At 33.7% G+C, this 14,658-nt stretch overlaps 1 protein-coding gene across 1 annotated transcript in view; it reads right to left on the bottom strand.

The window, feature by feature from the left end:
- SCN3A (sodium voltage-gated channel alpha subunit 3) overlaps positions 1–14,193 on the bottom strand; it is a 134,209-nt gene extending 120,016 nt beyond the window's left edge. Inside the window, exon 1 of the mRNA XM_031960554.1 lies at positions 13,957–14,193. The gene's annotated coding sequence lies outside the window, so the exon portion shown is untranslated. The remainder of the gene's footprint in view (positions 1–13,956) is intronic.
- Between the last annotated feature and the right edge of the window lie 465 nt (positions 14,194–14,658).

Genomic DNA, 14,658 nt, shown 5'->3' with positions numbered 1-14,658 from the left:
GTTCAAGAAGGAAGCAATCAAGGACATTGGGATACCATAGTTTTTGGGAAAGAATAAAATCAGAGTTATAGTTATGATACTCTTGGGGTATCATAGACAAGATAATCTTTAATTAAAGATAGTGAACCATCTGCCTTGAATAGTTAAGCTGTAGTTATTCCTTCCAGCTCTAAATCCATAATGAAATAAATTCTGATATCAGCAATTTTCAAATTTGAGACAATCTCTAAATATGGGGGTAAATATGAATAATGCTTTTTCTTCAGAGACTAGAGAAGAATAGAAGGGAATGGGTTGTAGGAGCCAAAACAAGTTAAATTCAAGAGTGTGGTTTAAGTAAGGTACTTCATTGGACGGCTTCTATTTCCTTAAAGTAAAAAAGGAAAATTACCTTGTTGTGTGAGATTGATGCTTAGAAGAATTGGTTGGGAAGAAGAACAGGTAATAATGGAAAGAAATGGAATTGGGGCTCTCAAGCTTGGAGATAACTTTGGTGTTATAGAGGATGGATAAAGATATCCAAGCAGCATAAAGCACCCAGATAAAATCTGACAATGTGACCTTGTAGTAGATCAGAGAAAGAAGCAGATATATGAGATTGTGTTTGATCCTTTCTGTGACCCTTAATACATCAGTGATTATTGTTCACACAGGTGTGCCTGGAAAGGTTGATGTGAGATCAAAAATTCTCTACAATGCATACACATTTTGAGGCATAAAAATCTTGGATATATCACACTAACACAGACAAGAGATGATAAGAAAAGGCAATAAGGTGATAGGCCTGAGTGAATTGTTTATACCTGTGATTTCATTGATGTAAAAAGGTCGTCAGGAAGGAATTTCTCCCTGCAAATATAAGTTCACAAGTTTTCTGGAACTTGTAGACTTATTACTTTAGGGCACTGAGAGTTTAAGTGATTAACCTAGTCACACAGCAAATACATCTCAGAACTGAAACTTGTACCTGGGTCTTACTAACTATAAAGCTAGCTCTCTATTTACTATACTAAACTGTAATTCAAATTTATATGGTCACATACTATAGCATATTTGCAAGCCAATAATTAATATGTCTACACATTAGACACATATTTTGTAAAAATATAACATGTATACTGATTAATGATATAACATATATATGTATATATGTGATCCCTAATATTCTTTTTATTGGTGATATAGCACAAAAATACTACTGTCTAATTCAAAAAAAGACAGCTATATTTCAATCTGATATTTGCTAATTAAGGGTCTGGATATAATTACTTAAAATATTTCTATCAGAAATTGTGTTTCTTAGCTATCCTCTTGTTTTGCCTTTGAATATTGGGGTCTTAAGGAAAGAAACTATTGATCAAAATAGTACCTAACATGTATTCTATATATATGTGTATGTGTCTAGGAAAGAGCATTGCTACAGAGCTAACAGAGCTCTGTTAGCTACTTAATATGTATACTTAGCTGAGTTTTTAGACAACATTCACCTAAAAATGAAAACTAATATACTGTTTCTTGAGGGAAGCAGGATTGTGTTTCATAAATATATATATGTACATACTATATATATATATATATACATATATATATATGAGCTTTTGATTTATAGTCAATGGGAAAACATACATCCTCTTCAGTAACCAGCTTTGGGGCACTATTTTACTATAGTTTCAGCATTGTTAGCTGAATTTAAGAGTCCTCTTAAGCATTTCTCACAAAATACACTTAAACACTGATTCTTGTTAGTTCCCTCAGATAGACATGGCCTGTTTACTAACTGTAATCAAATGACAGTTTCTAATTTTATAATCATAGTGTTAAATGTTTATCATTCTTTCAATTTGAGATTTTTAAAGAATTTTGTTATTTATCATAATAAAATCACCTTGAAAATTTCAAAGCTAATATAATTTACAAAGATGAATTCTGGTGTCAATTTCATTTTCTTAAGGAAGCAAAGGTTTAGCTTTTATTTATTAAGAAATGACTTTAAGGTCATTTTTTGAACTGTCTCCAAGCAATGATATGACCCTACCAGTTCTTAATAGACCACATCACTAAGATATAGGCTGATCTGTGTGGATCTAGAGATCCTCTTTAAGTGAATGTTGCACATTGCCACAAACTTTCCAAACTAAAGCATTCTTATCCTCTGAACATATATCCCCTAGTAACGTTCTTCTAGAAGGCTTAGAAGGAATTAGATCTGCCTGAGGTTATCTGTCACTGTTCAGACTGGATGACTTCTGATGACCTCTAACTTTTTCATCTCTGGGTCTTTAATACTACTATAAAGACAAAGCAGAGTAAACTTTCATTAAACATTAGATATAGGAGATAGGAGATAACTTAACTAGGCTACTAAAGTCTTTTTCCACTAGAGTCCCACTTTGATGCATGAGGATGCAGTGGAAGTCCTCCATTCCTTTTTGCATATCTTTTATTAGGTACAAGAGTCCCAGGTTAAACCATTGTCCCAAGTGTACAAAAAGTTATTGTATGTATATATAAATATAACAGCCAGTCAGCTTAGAACAAGAGGAAATGCCCTATATTATAGTAAAAGGTTTAAAAGAGGCATAAATAAGAACTCTCTGACAGCCAAGGTAATTAAATAATTATACTACCAAGGTAAACTGTGGTTTGTTCCCTGAGAATCTTTAATTAAAGATAGTGAACCATCTGCCTTGAATAGTTAAGCTGTAGTTATTCCTTCCAGCTCTAAATCCATAATGAAATAAATTCTGATATCAGCAATTTTCAAATTTGAGACAATCTCTACCAACAACAATAGAATATTTTTGATGATTTACTTAAATAAAAACTTAATCTATCTGAATTTCAGTCACACTTCCTCAAACAAAACAAGACAAAAAACACCAAAAAATAGAATATATGTTTAAGATAATATGGGAAAATACCTCTCTCAGGACTAAGTCAAGGACCTAAGGGGGTCTGTGTTTTTCCAGCAACAGCTAAGAACATCATTAACCCCAAAATAGAGCAAGGAGCTGTATTCACTGTCCTGATTTAGGTGTTAGTGATGCCATCAACTGCAGCAGGGAAAACACTGAAGCTTAAGATCTCAGCAAATAAAGGAAGAAATGCCTTTCAACTCCCTTTTATTCTGGAACTAAAGAAAGAGTGAGCAGACTACCACGGGTAAGTGAAAAATATAAGTAATTTAGACTTTTTCTCTAGACAAGAATTTCAAACCCACTCCTCCTTCTTCCCCCCCACCTCTGAACCTCTGAAATGATCATTTTGGTTAGGGTGATTGATAGTCACTTTCTCTGTTCTATATTGCTGAGTAAAGCCAGCAGAAAACTGGTCCCAAAAAAGACAGTAGTAGAGAGAAAAAACTAAAAAAAAAAAATGTCGATTCAGAATTCAGAAAATCTCTCTCTCTCTCTCTCTCTCTCTCTCTCTCTCTCTCTCTCTCTCTCTCACACACACACACACACACACACACACACACACACACACACACACTTTAGCTCTTGACTACATTAAGGCTTGAAGAATGTCAATTTGTTTTTCTGCACAGAAATTCTGACAAGAACTAGGAAAGTAAGTTGAAGTGGCTTGACTTTACATGAAGATTGCCTATAGCTAGCTTTCATGAAGGGTAAAGTACATTGAAAAATCATGTATTGCTCTTAAGATCAAACTGGCTATTGATAAAATGATCTGTATCATTATGGAATACTAGATGGGGATTTTCCAGGATTTGGTTGGCTGAATCCTTAGCACAAAAGAACAGGGGAAAAGAGTGTGATTAAGATAAGGATGGTAGGATCTATCACTGTCCCTTTAATCCTTTTATGTTAATTTTGACTGATCTACCTTTTAAATAAGATGGCTTGTCATTTCAGGTCCTTGTTATGGCACTTCCAAACATCTCACTAGGAAAGCATTATTCTAAATTTATCAAACTCTATAGATCACTTAAACAATAAATTGATGTCCACTTGCTCAAAAAAATCAAAATTATTCTGCCAAAGTAGATTTTCAGGACAACAACAACAAAAAGATATGATAAAAATAAATAATTCATTTTTCCATCATATTTGATGGAGAGGTCAATCAAGAGGTGTTTTTACTTATACAATATCTCATCTAGCTTGGGAGACCTCAGATCTTATAGCATGGATAGCCAACAAACATCTGGTCTTAACATTGTATTAAGTTGCTCTCCTCCTATTCCTTAGTGGTACATCCAATGACATAGTCTGTGAGTCTCAGCAGGATTGCCTTTAAAACTGTACTGAATAGTTAACTTCCTTGGTCCTCAGATTCCTTATGTATAAAATAAAGGTTTTGGACTGGATGACTTCTGATGACCTTTTCATCTCTGGGTCTTTAATACTACTATAAAGACAAAGCAGAGTAAACTTTCATTAAACATTAGATATAGGAGATAGGAGATAAATTAACTAGGCTACTAAAGTCTTTTTCCACTAGAGTCCTACTCTGATGCATAAGGAAGCAGTGGAAGTAATCTAAAGTTCTCAAAGGCTTTTGCTAATAGAGCACAAGTTCTGGTATGGTCCTTTAGATTCTTGTCACTTATGGCTGATCTTCAGGACATTCAGAAGTGCGGATTGCCAGAAAGTTGGCCAACAAGAATGAATTTTTTCTAGCCATAACTATTTAAGAAAAACATCTCTTTATGCATAAAGAAGTTATGGAGGTATTATGATTAGATTTTAAAAGGGATTTAAGAAACCATTTATTCTTACCATCTTGATTTAAAATTAAGAAAATTGAGGACAATAGAAGGCAAGTAATGTGCTCAAGATTACAGAGATTGTGCCATAGCACAACATAGCAGACAAAAGTCCTCTGATTCCAAATAAAATATTATACCATGCTTCTGTGAAATAATGGATGCTTGAAATGTGAAAGTTAAAACATTTATAAAAATACCCAGAGACATAAGACTTTCAAAAATAAATTTATAATAGAAAGCAAATAGACCATTATGAACAATCTAATACTGAGACTACTTATATATTTGGATTTTTCCATATGATGGTGATCCTAATAATCAAGAGTAATGCTAGTTGTACTAAAGGAAATATCCAAAAGAAAGGTCCTCTTCCAATGTTAGGATGCATTGAGTCATAATATAATCTGCAAAGGAAAATGTGCAGCAGTATTTTATTGAAGACCAGCACTGTTCACTGTACCACCAACTTGCCTCTTTCTTAGCATTAAACTGTCAGCTTTAGCATTAAACAATCAAGAAAATCTTAGTTCAAATGTTGCCACAGACTTGCTGGGTAACCCTTCTCAAGCCACTTATCCTCTGTTTCCTCCATCATAAAATGGAGATAATAATAATATCTACCTATCCCAGGGTGGTTGTGAGGATTAAATTAGATAATATTTGCAAAAGTACTTAGCACAGTGCCTGGCACATTGTAGACTTAATAAATGCTTGTTCCCTTACATCTTTCCTAATATAATGAGAGTGCTTCCTACCTTTGCCTAGAAATACATGATTCACCTTGCAATGAAATGACTCTTAAGAAATGTAATGAATTATTAATTCTTCTTAGCTATTGTATTAAGCCATTTGTTCTTCAGAAATGCCACTAATAGGAAAATTTTAAATGAATCTTAGCTTTTTAAAAAGTCTTTGATTTACAAAAATATATTAAATCTCTAACTTCCTAGAGCTGCTACAATATAGTTTAAAAAAACAAAACTGAATCTATTAATTTGATTTCTAAAGCTTAAATAAATATTTTATTTCCTACCCCTTGAGTTGTAGGGCTAACCAGATCATAGTTTACCTGTGACATTCAGGCAAACCTCTCACATGATCATTTGAAACTTCAGATCCCAAGAGAGCAATTTATGAGAGTAGGCAAGTATAGGAGCCTCTGGTGTATCTTACAAATTAAAGTCAATGATTGTTGCTAAGAATGGAAAATTATGATGTCTTTTTTTGTTAGATATGAATTGAGGTCAAGGATCAAGTCTGTAATATTAAAAATGAAAGAAAGGAATAGTCTGAAAAAATTGCTTGGGTATGGATTATTAAAAGAAAATTATAATGAGGAACTATGTTAGTCAATAAAGAGAGAAAACAGCACAGTTGCTATCGATATTTTCTTCATTATATTTGTGTTACTTTAATACATTTCCATGCCTTTAGTAAATTTTATTCCTTATCTTCTTGAAAATTTTTCTGTGTTCTAATGTGTGGATGTTGGTATTTTATTTTATTTTTTTCCTTCTTTGGTCTCTCCTTTTTTCTTTAGTTGTAGTTAGAAATTTTTACATCTGGGCCAAGTACCTCACATAGAACTCAAGGCGAGTAGCACAAAGCAATCCTTTTTGGAAAAAAAGGTTGGAACATTACTACACAACTATAAAGTGTCAGGGACCCTGGAAAAATGAAGCCAGAGTCTGCTTCAGGAGCCAAGGAAGATTAGGTCAAACTAGAGGAAGAGTTCAACTGACCTGCAACATTCCTGTTTTAATTAATTATTCTTACTATCTCGATATGAAGGTATCTTATTTATAGGCTGCTAAAATATCTGCAAGTACAATAATCAACCCTTAAATTTGAGGTCCTGTAGCAATGCTTTATTATTTCTATTTTAGTTCTAAAACTGTATGATTGAAGGCATGATAGTGACCTTCACAGAAATAAGGAAGTTCAGAAGAAAGGGTCAGATTACAGAAAACATAATGAGGTCACTTGGAGACATGATGAGTTTAAAACAGCTGAGGGTCTCTCACACTGAAATATCTAAGGCAATTTCTGATGAGAGGATAGATATTGTCATTGAGTATATACAAGAATAAATGAAAGGAAACTTTAGAAAAGGCAACAATGATTTTTAAACCACCTAGATACACCCATGACAATGTTGCATGCTAAGAGGAAAATATTTTCCTAGATTTTAAAAATTAAGGGCAGCTTTCATAATGCCAGGAAATGTGATGTAAAATACTAACAAGTGAATAACAGTTTTGATTTATGAGAGAGAAATCAGCAACATTCAAAAATAGGGAAAAAAATGTGAAATCATAAAACTTTCATAGAATCCATAGATATGAAGGGATCATTTGACCCAATACACTCATTTTAAATGACATAATGGCCAAAGAGAAACAATGCACATATCAAAAGAAAATACAGATGAATGTGAAACAATACATATGATACACAAACATTCACAAATGAAACATAAAAAATAATTCTTTAATACCTTGAAATATACTGTTATGAATTTCTAAATAGAAGAAAAAATATTAATGGATAGAAACCAAAAGGATATGGAATAATTTGGAATATTAAACCATGGATTCAAACTCCATCTCTCCTACTTAAATGCTTGTATGATCTTAGGTAACTCATTTCATTTATCTTCTATAAAAATAAGGACACTGGATTAGATTATCTCTAAAGCTCCCCTAATCAAGCAGGTTCCACCCTTTGAGTATTAGCCTAAAGAGACCCAAACTCACAAAATGAATCAGAACAGAATGGGTCAGGAGATATCTCCTTTAAGTCCAGGAAGTGTCATAAGATTGTTAGGATTCTTACAAGGTGTTAAGTCACTGGAATTGATAGGCACTCTGGGAGATTCCCAAGTCAGGATTCAGTCAGGAGATTCACAAATCCAGGAGATTCACAAGTTCAGTGGAGGAGATTCACAAGTCACAGCTCTCACAATCTCACTCTCGGAGGAGGAGTCGACCTTTGAGTTCACACCTTTAAGAGATCACATATAAGAAGCTCCCACAAGCCAAGAGACTTTTAGGACATTGAGAAGCCAGGATTCAGTTGGGCAGAATAAAGGATTCAGAGAGAGCTGGAGGCTGAAGCTGGCAGAGGCAAAAGGACTAGCAACGGGAGCTCTTGGAACCAAGGAGAGAGATAGGCCTGTAAGAAAACTAATCGGGCAATTTTGAAAGAGACAATAAAGGATCTGAACTTTTAACAGCTGGCTGCATTTGAGGTGATTATTACTTTAAATTGAAACTACGGCTGCCTCCAGAAGCCCTGCAAGAAGTCTGCTCCCAGGGCACATTATATTTTAGAGAACAGAACATGACAATAGGTCATATTCATCTGGTCAGTTTCGGACTCACCATGAAGCAATAACTCGTAAAATGTGATATTACTTTAGTGAGAAATAAGTATTGAAAATTAAGGGATGGGTTTAGTGAACAGAAACCTAAAGAGGAAAAAGACAATATGTATATCACTGGATATCGTAAAAAGAATAAAGAATATGAATATTGGAAGATTAAAATTCTTAACATTTGACAGAAATCCTTCACAGATCAATTTGTCTGGAATTTAGAGAGCTGCTTAGGAACTGAAAACTTAAGTGGCTAGCCTTTAATCACATAGTATGTATTAGAGAATGGGTCTTAACTCAAATCTTTATGATGCCAAAACTATGCTTCTGTTAATGATATTAGGCTGCCTAAATATTAAGAAATGAGCATTTCTACTATAGATATATTTTATTTTGTCTCATATTTTTAGAGTATAAATTTGTAACTATGGTACATTGCATCATGGTACCTATGAAAGAGGTAAGAAAAAAAACAATTTTGTTTCCTAGAGAAGAAGGATTTTTTTTTTGTTTACTATTAACTGTTCATCTTTCTGTATCAATATGTTTTGAAACTGGCAGATGGATCAGTTATTTAAACTTCAACACATTACTACTTCAAGGATCTGTGATTTCATGAATATGGGTATTTCCATCACTGAAACATATCACAACTCTTCTACAATTTGATAAACAGTTTTTGTGTGCTTCTGGAGTCCAAAATTCACCAATCCATGTCTAATATATTGATGATAAGCCTCTTTGTAATTATTTATATTGGGTCTTTAAACTATAGAAATAGATGGTCCATTTTCTTAAATGGTCCATATCTTAAATCTTTACATGTTGGCAAAACCAGTAAGAGTTGTTTTTCACTGGCATAATCTTCATGTACCTAGAGTTATATACTTGTTTTGGTTTGTTTGTTTTGTTTTTGAGACAAGGCCTCCCCATGTCACGCAGGCTGGAAAAATAGTAGCCACATACATGTCGGATCCAAATACTGATTGGCATGGAAGATTTAATATGCTTCAATTTTCAAGCCTGGGCTAGTTCCACTCCTCCTTAAGCAACCCAGTGGCCTTCCATTCCTAAGGCTCACCATACTGGTTCCAAAAATATAGACATCCAATTAGCTTTGACCCCACTGCAGCTTCATCTTCCCGGGCTGTAAGGATTACAGCTGTATTCTACCATATCTGGCTCTCCATCCCATTTTGAGGCATTTAAATAGGATTTTTAATTAGATAACACTTCAGTGTGTGAGAGAGAACAGCAAAATGATGAGTTTATCAGAGAATGAGAAACAATACAAAGCAAAGGTTCTTACCCTCTTTTGTGTCATAGACTGCTTTGGTAGTCTGTTGAAACCTATGGATCCCTTTTCACAAAACTCTTTTTAAATGCACAAAATAAAATGCACAGGTCTACAAAGGAAATCAATTATTTTGAAATGCAGTTATCAAAATATTTTTCAAAATAGTTTTTTAACTCCAATGTAAGAACCTGAGGTGTCAAAGAGCATTAAGATGTAGATGTGGATCTTTAATCAAGGGGAAATATTGTGAAACCGCAACAGAGTGAAAAACTTTTTGGCATATCTTTTTCTAAGTTTCAAAATATGAAAAACTTTCTTTAAAGACCTGACAGCTAAATCTCTGTGCTGTAAATATACATGGACTTTCAAGTTGGTTGTGATAAAAGGTAAAAATCTAAGAGACTCTTTACTGAGCACAAATGTGAGTTGTAAGGGCCTAAGACAAAATAGCACATTGGCTTAGCAAGAGTGGATTATGGGTGGGTGTGTGCACCTGAGGGGAGGGTGTGCTTAATACAACTAGTTGAAATCAACTATTAAACCTATTCCAAACATTAAGTGAAATGAAATGTTCTATTTTCCTATGAGTTAAGAGCAAAATGGATTTTCATTTATGAATTGAGGATAGGGACACTTTTCCACTTTTCCTTTGTATTTTTAAGTGGGAAGCCCAGTACCATCAACCTAGTAAATATTCAATAAATACTTGTTAAATGGAACAGCATGGTTGATCAGTAGAGGGAAAACATTAGAACTGTAATCATTATGGTGAAAACATAAAATGTTGCTTGAAATTAATATGTATTTACATACATGACCGTGTATATTCACAAGAAAATTTCCTTCTGTATATATTTAACTTTGAAAAGATTGATTTCAGTTAAATTAAATCCTAAAATCCATTATTACAGGCCTAGAAGGCTTCTAAAAGTTAGGGAATACACTAATTGTTCCATAGAAATGACTATCTTATTTGTTAAGCCCTCCAAGGTAATATAGGTTTCCCTCAAATTTTCCAGTCTTCCAATTTCCCAGTTACCTAAGATTTGTCAAGAATTCATGAAAATAAAGCAAGCAGCTGATTGACACTAGTCTAAGGATTGCTGAAAAGGAAAGTGTTAGAAAGCCAGACTTACCCAAAGGTCATTAAATTTTAATTCTCAAAGCAGTTAAATGCCAGCAGCTGATAAGATAGCCATCCCATTAGTAACTGAACTCTGACCTCAAGAAGAAAATGGTATAGGATCAGAGATTAGAGCTGAAAAAAGACCTTGAAATCATCTAGTCTCTGATTTTCCAGATAAAGACAAGAGGGCCAAGAAATTAAATAATTTGCCATAAATTGAAAATGAGCCCAGAATCAAATCTAGGTTCTGTGGGTCTAAGTCTGGCCTTCCCCCCCCCCCCCCAAATATATCATACTGCCTCAAAAATGCTATTTCATTTTGCAAATAATTTCCTTCCCTGTTCTTTTTCTTTTTGGTTATTAGCTCTCCTTCTGATGATCCTGATTGTGGAGGGTTTAAAAGGAAAGAGGGTATCTAATTTTAAAATTGGCTTTTCAGTTTTGTGAATCATAAGGAATAGCTGGGTATCTAAGTCTGATCCCAATGAAAAATATGATTATTGTGTATATTTTAAAGATTTTCAAGTATATCTTTTTGATGGAAAAAGGAGCAACCTAGAGGTGCTCCACCCAGCTAGTTGATTTACATTGTTTGTGAGGATAGAATAGCAAGTTCCTAGCCAATATCTCAGATGCAAGGGACCTTGTTACCCCTATCTATGTTCAGGAAATCACTAGAGTTTCTGTCTTTATCCATAGATAACAGAATCTGGCTTAGAATCACAAGTTATGATGTCAAATGCAAACTCTGCTACTTGCTAGCCATGGCATCTTGGGCAAGTCATTTAGTTCTTCTGAACTTCAGGTCCCTTATATGTGAAATGAGAATAGTTATATCTGTACTATTTAGGCAGTTTGTTGGTACAGTAGAGGTACTATTGGGCCTGAAATCATGAAGATGAGTTCAAATCTGGCCGCAGATACTATTAGCTGTGTGATCCTGAACAAGTCCCTTAAACTTTATTTTCTACAGTTCCTCAGCTATGACATGGGGACATAATAGTATTTACCTCCCAGGCTGGTTGTATGAACACCAAATGAGGTAATAATTGTAAAGCCCTTAGCATGATGTCTGGCACATAAGATACTTATTCCTTATTCCCTACTTCTTTGGGTTTTTGTGAACACCAAATGAAACAACCTTATGTGATCATACTTCTTAATTATAACACAATGTAAATGTAAATCGTTTTTCGTACTTCAGCCAGAGTTCTATCTCAAATTGGGAGACAATTTTAGTGTTTATGGGTTGGGAAATACCCACTCCTTTACTTGGAGACTGTACCTGAAGTCCCTGAGATGAATATAGCAATGAATAATAGATAGAAAGAACCTTGGACTTGGAATCAAAACCTCAAGTTTCAAGTTGTTTCAAGAATTCAATAATGTATAGAAACTTCTTGATATCCTAAAGGTATTACATTAATGTAAACAACTAGAATGTGGGTGTGCCTTTTTTCCTCCCAACAAAATTCTCCTATGAAAAATCAAATTTCATAGGATCATAGGCTTTTGAAGGGGAAAAGAACCTTAAGAATCATCTAGAGCAACTCTCACATTTTAGAGATTTAAAAACTGAGTTAAACAGACGTTTAACTGGCTTGCCTCAAGTCATATAGAAAGTCATGGAATTCTCACTAGACCCCTGGCCTGTAGGTTCCTAGGCTCTTTCCATAAAACTGCAAATTAGGAAGTGAGTCATCACTTCACAAAAAAGATTAACTGTAGAACTCTTTTAAATAGAACAGCCCAATCATTCATTTAAAGTGTAATTTGATTGGTATCTATATGATTTACAGACAACTTTTCAAGAATTGTAAAGTACGCCAGTGGCACCTGCAGACCAAATACTAGCTGTTAACAAATATACCAGCTTGGGGAAAATTGTTGATGTTTAATGTCCAAACACAAGCATCCATTCATGAATGTAAACTAACTTGGCCAACATAAGAACTAGTATTTGCAAAGGACAAAGTTACTCATAGTCAATCACTTGTGGAGAAATATGCTTTTCACATAGTATATATAGGCCAATTAATACTACATTCTCAAATATACATGAAACCCTCTTTCAAAAAACCAGTTTTCTTCACATACTAAAGATTATTTAAGATGTTCAGTTTTCATCTAAAACAGTCATTTTCGGAAAACTAATTTTTTTAATGTATGGCTATTTAAAGACTATACTCAAAAACACTAACTTTTAGATATCAACATTTTTTTTTTTCCAATAACACTAAAAAAGAAAAAAAAAACAACAACCTTGCAATTAGGCAGACCCCAGAAGTCCTTTCTTTTACAACATTCTTTCTGCCAAACTGTACTGAAAGCCTATGCCAAAAATCACTTAAAGTGATACCCTAATTAAGGCAAATGTGTTTAAATGTTTCTATTCAAAATTTTACCCACACTTTCTTGTTTATATCCTTGTCCTTACAAGCTACATTACACCACCTGTTGTACAAACAATGGACAGTTTTGTAATTCTTAAACCTCTTCTTTCATTTTTATTAAGGTCCTTTAAAAATAATCTCTTTATATAAAATAAATATTGTTTCTAACAACATATTAAACAATTTCAGGTTTCTAATATTGATGTATGTTAAAGAAACTATTGATACCTATAGAGAAATGACATTGTTTTCTGGCTCAAGTAATGGCCTTTAGTGATCATTATAATTAATATTGATGAATATTATTTAATAATCTAGCATAAAAAACATGAAGAAATATACAACTGACTAGCTATATTTCAGTAAATAGATATTAAAAATGTTTTTGAGCAGCACCAAAATGGTATTTTGATTTTAGACTATATAATAATTATCATATTCTCAAAAAATCAGACCTCTCTTTGATCATCAGTTAACTTGTCTCATATTTTTTATAATCATATTATTTAATAAAAATTGAAGGTGAGTTTTTAAGTAGACAAATGTATCAGTATAATCTTGCTAATCAGATCAGTCTGTATAAGCATGGCCTATATTAGGCTGTAAAAGAGAAGCTAAGCCACGACAATGATATTTCCAGTCCCGTTAGTAAAAATAAAATATATCATTTTTAGGTTGCAGTTTAAAATTTTTTTAATTTAATAATAAATTTAATATAAACATGAGCTTTATCAGGAAACCTCAGAATTTCCAGAGAAATAGTCATTGAATGACATAGACCTCCAGCCCCTAAGTGCCTGAAAAAACAGACCACTAATACCACCTAGTCTCTATGATAATTCACAATTTATAGGCAGAGGCTAGCTTTCCTTTAGAAGATATAAAACAATAGAGCATTTCACTGAATACAACGACTCTACATTTAAATCAACATGAACTCGACAAAAACAAGCATGGAGATGATATTTAAATAATAAAATGACCATTCTGTTAGAGCCTATGATGCATATGATTAAATGTTATTCAGCTTACCTGATAAAAAGAGAATTACAAATCTCAGCACAAAGCCCCGCATCCAAAAAGATTAGAGGATGATACGCCTTCAAAGGCAGCTGTTGAGATGTTTAGCCACAGAGGTTTGCAAATTAATTACAATTTTCTGCATTCTCTGTGGACAAGAAAACAAAGAGACCTTTCCAGAATCCTCTGTGCTTCTGCCTCCGCTTCCTGTTCTGAGTCTCACTCTATGGTACCCAACATATATCAGAAAACGGCTTCGGGAAAAAAAAAAAAAAAAAAAAAAAAAGAAAGAAAGAAAGAATAGAAAGAGGCGAGCAGCTACCTAACAAGTAGCTCCATCTATTGGTCACAATCAGAATAAAAGGAACCGGGAACCATCTCTGTTCATTTTTTTTATCCCAACCTGAGAAGTGAGTTTACACTCACTTCATCCTCATCAGTAGTAGTTATGCATTGTGTAATGCAAAAATATTGGGCTTAGAGACAGAACACCTGGATTTGAATCTTAGCTTTGGGGGTTGTATCATTGTGGTTTCTAATTGCTCCTTGTGGAAAATTTAGCCTGACTTGTGACCACTTGGGGTCTCAGTTTCTTTATGTGTAACATGATGAAGATTGGGCTAGGATCAGTGGTGTCAGACTGGGACAGAAATGATCTCTGTGGGTCACATCCTGACTATGGAAACAAGTTAACATGATTTACTTTGTATTTTA

The sequence above is a fragment of the Sarcophilus harrisii genome, chromosome 3, assembly GCF_902635505.1.
Source record: "Sarcophilus harrisii chromosome 3, mSarHar1.11, whole genome shotgun sequence".
NCBI lineage: Eukaryota > Metazoa > Chordata > Mammalia > Dasyuromorphia > Dasyuridae > Sarcophilus > Sarcophilus harrisii.
This window is presented reverse-complemented; position numbering and strand designations above follow the sequence as displayed.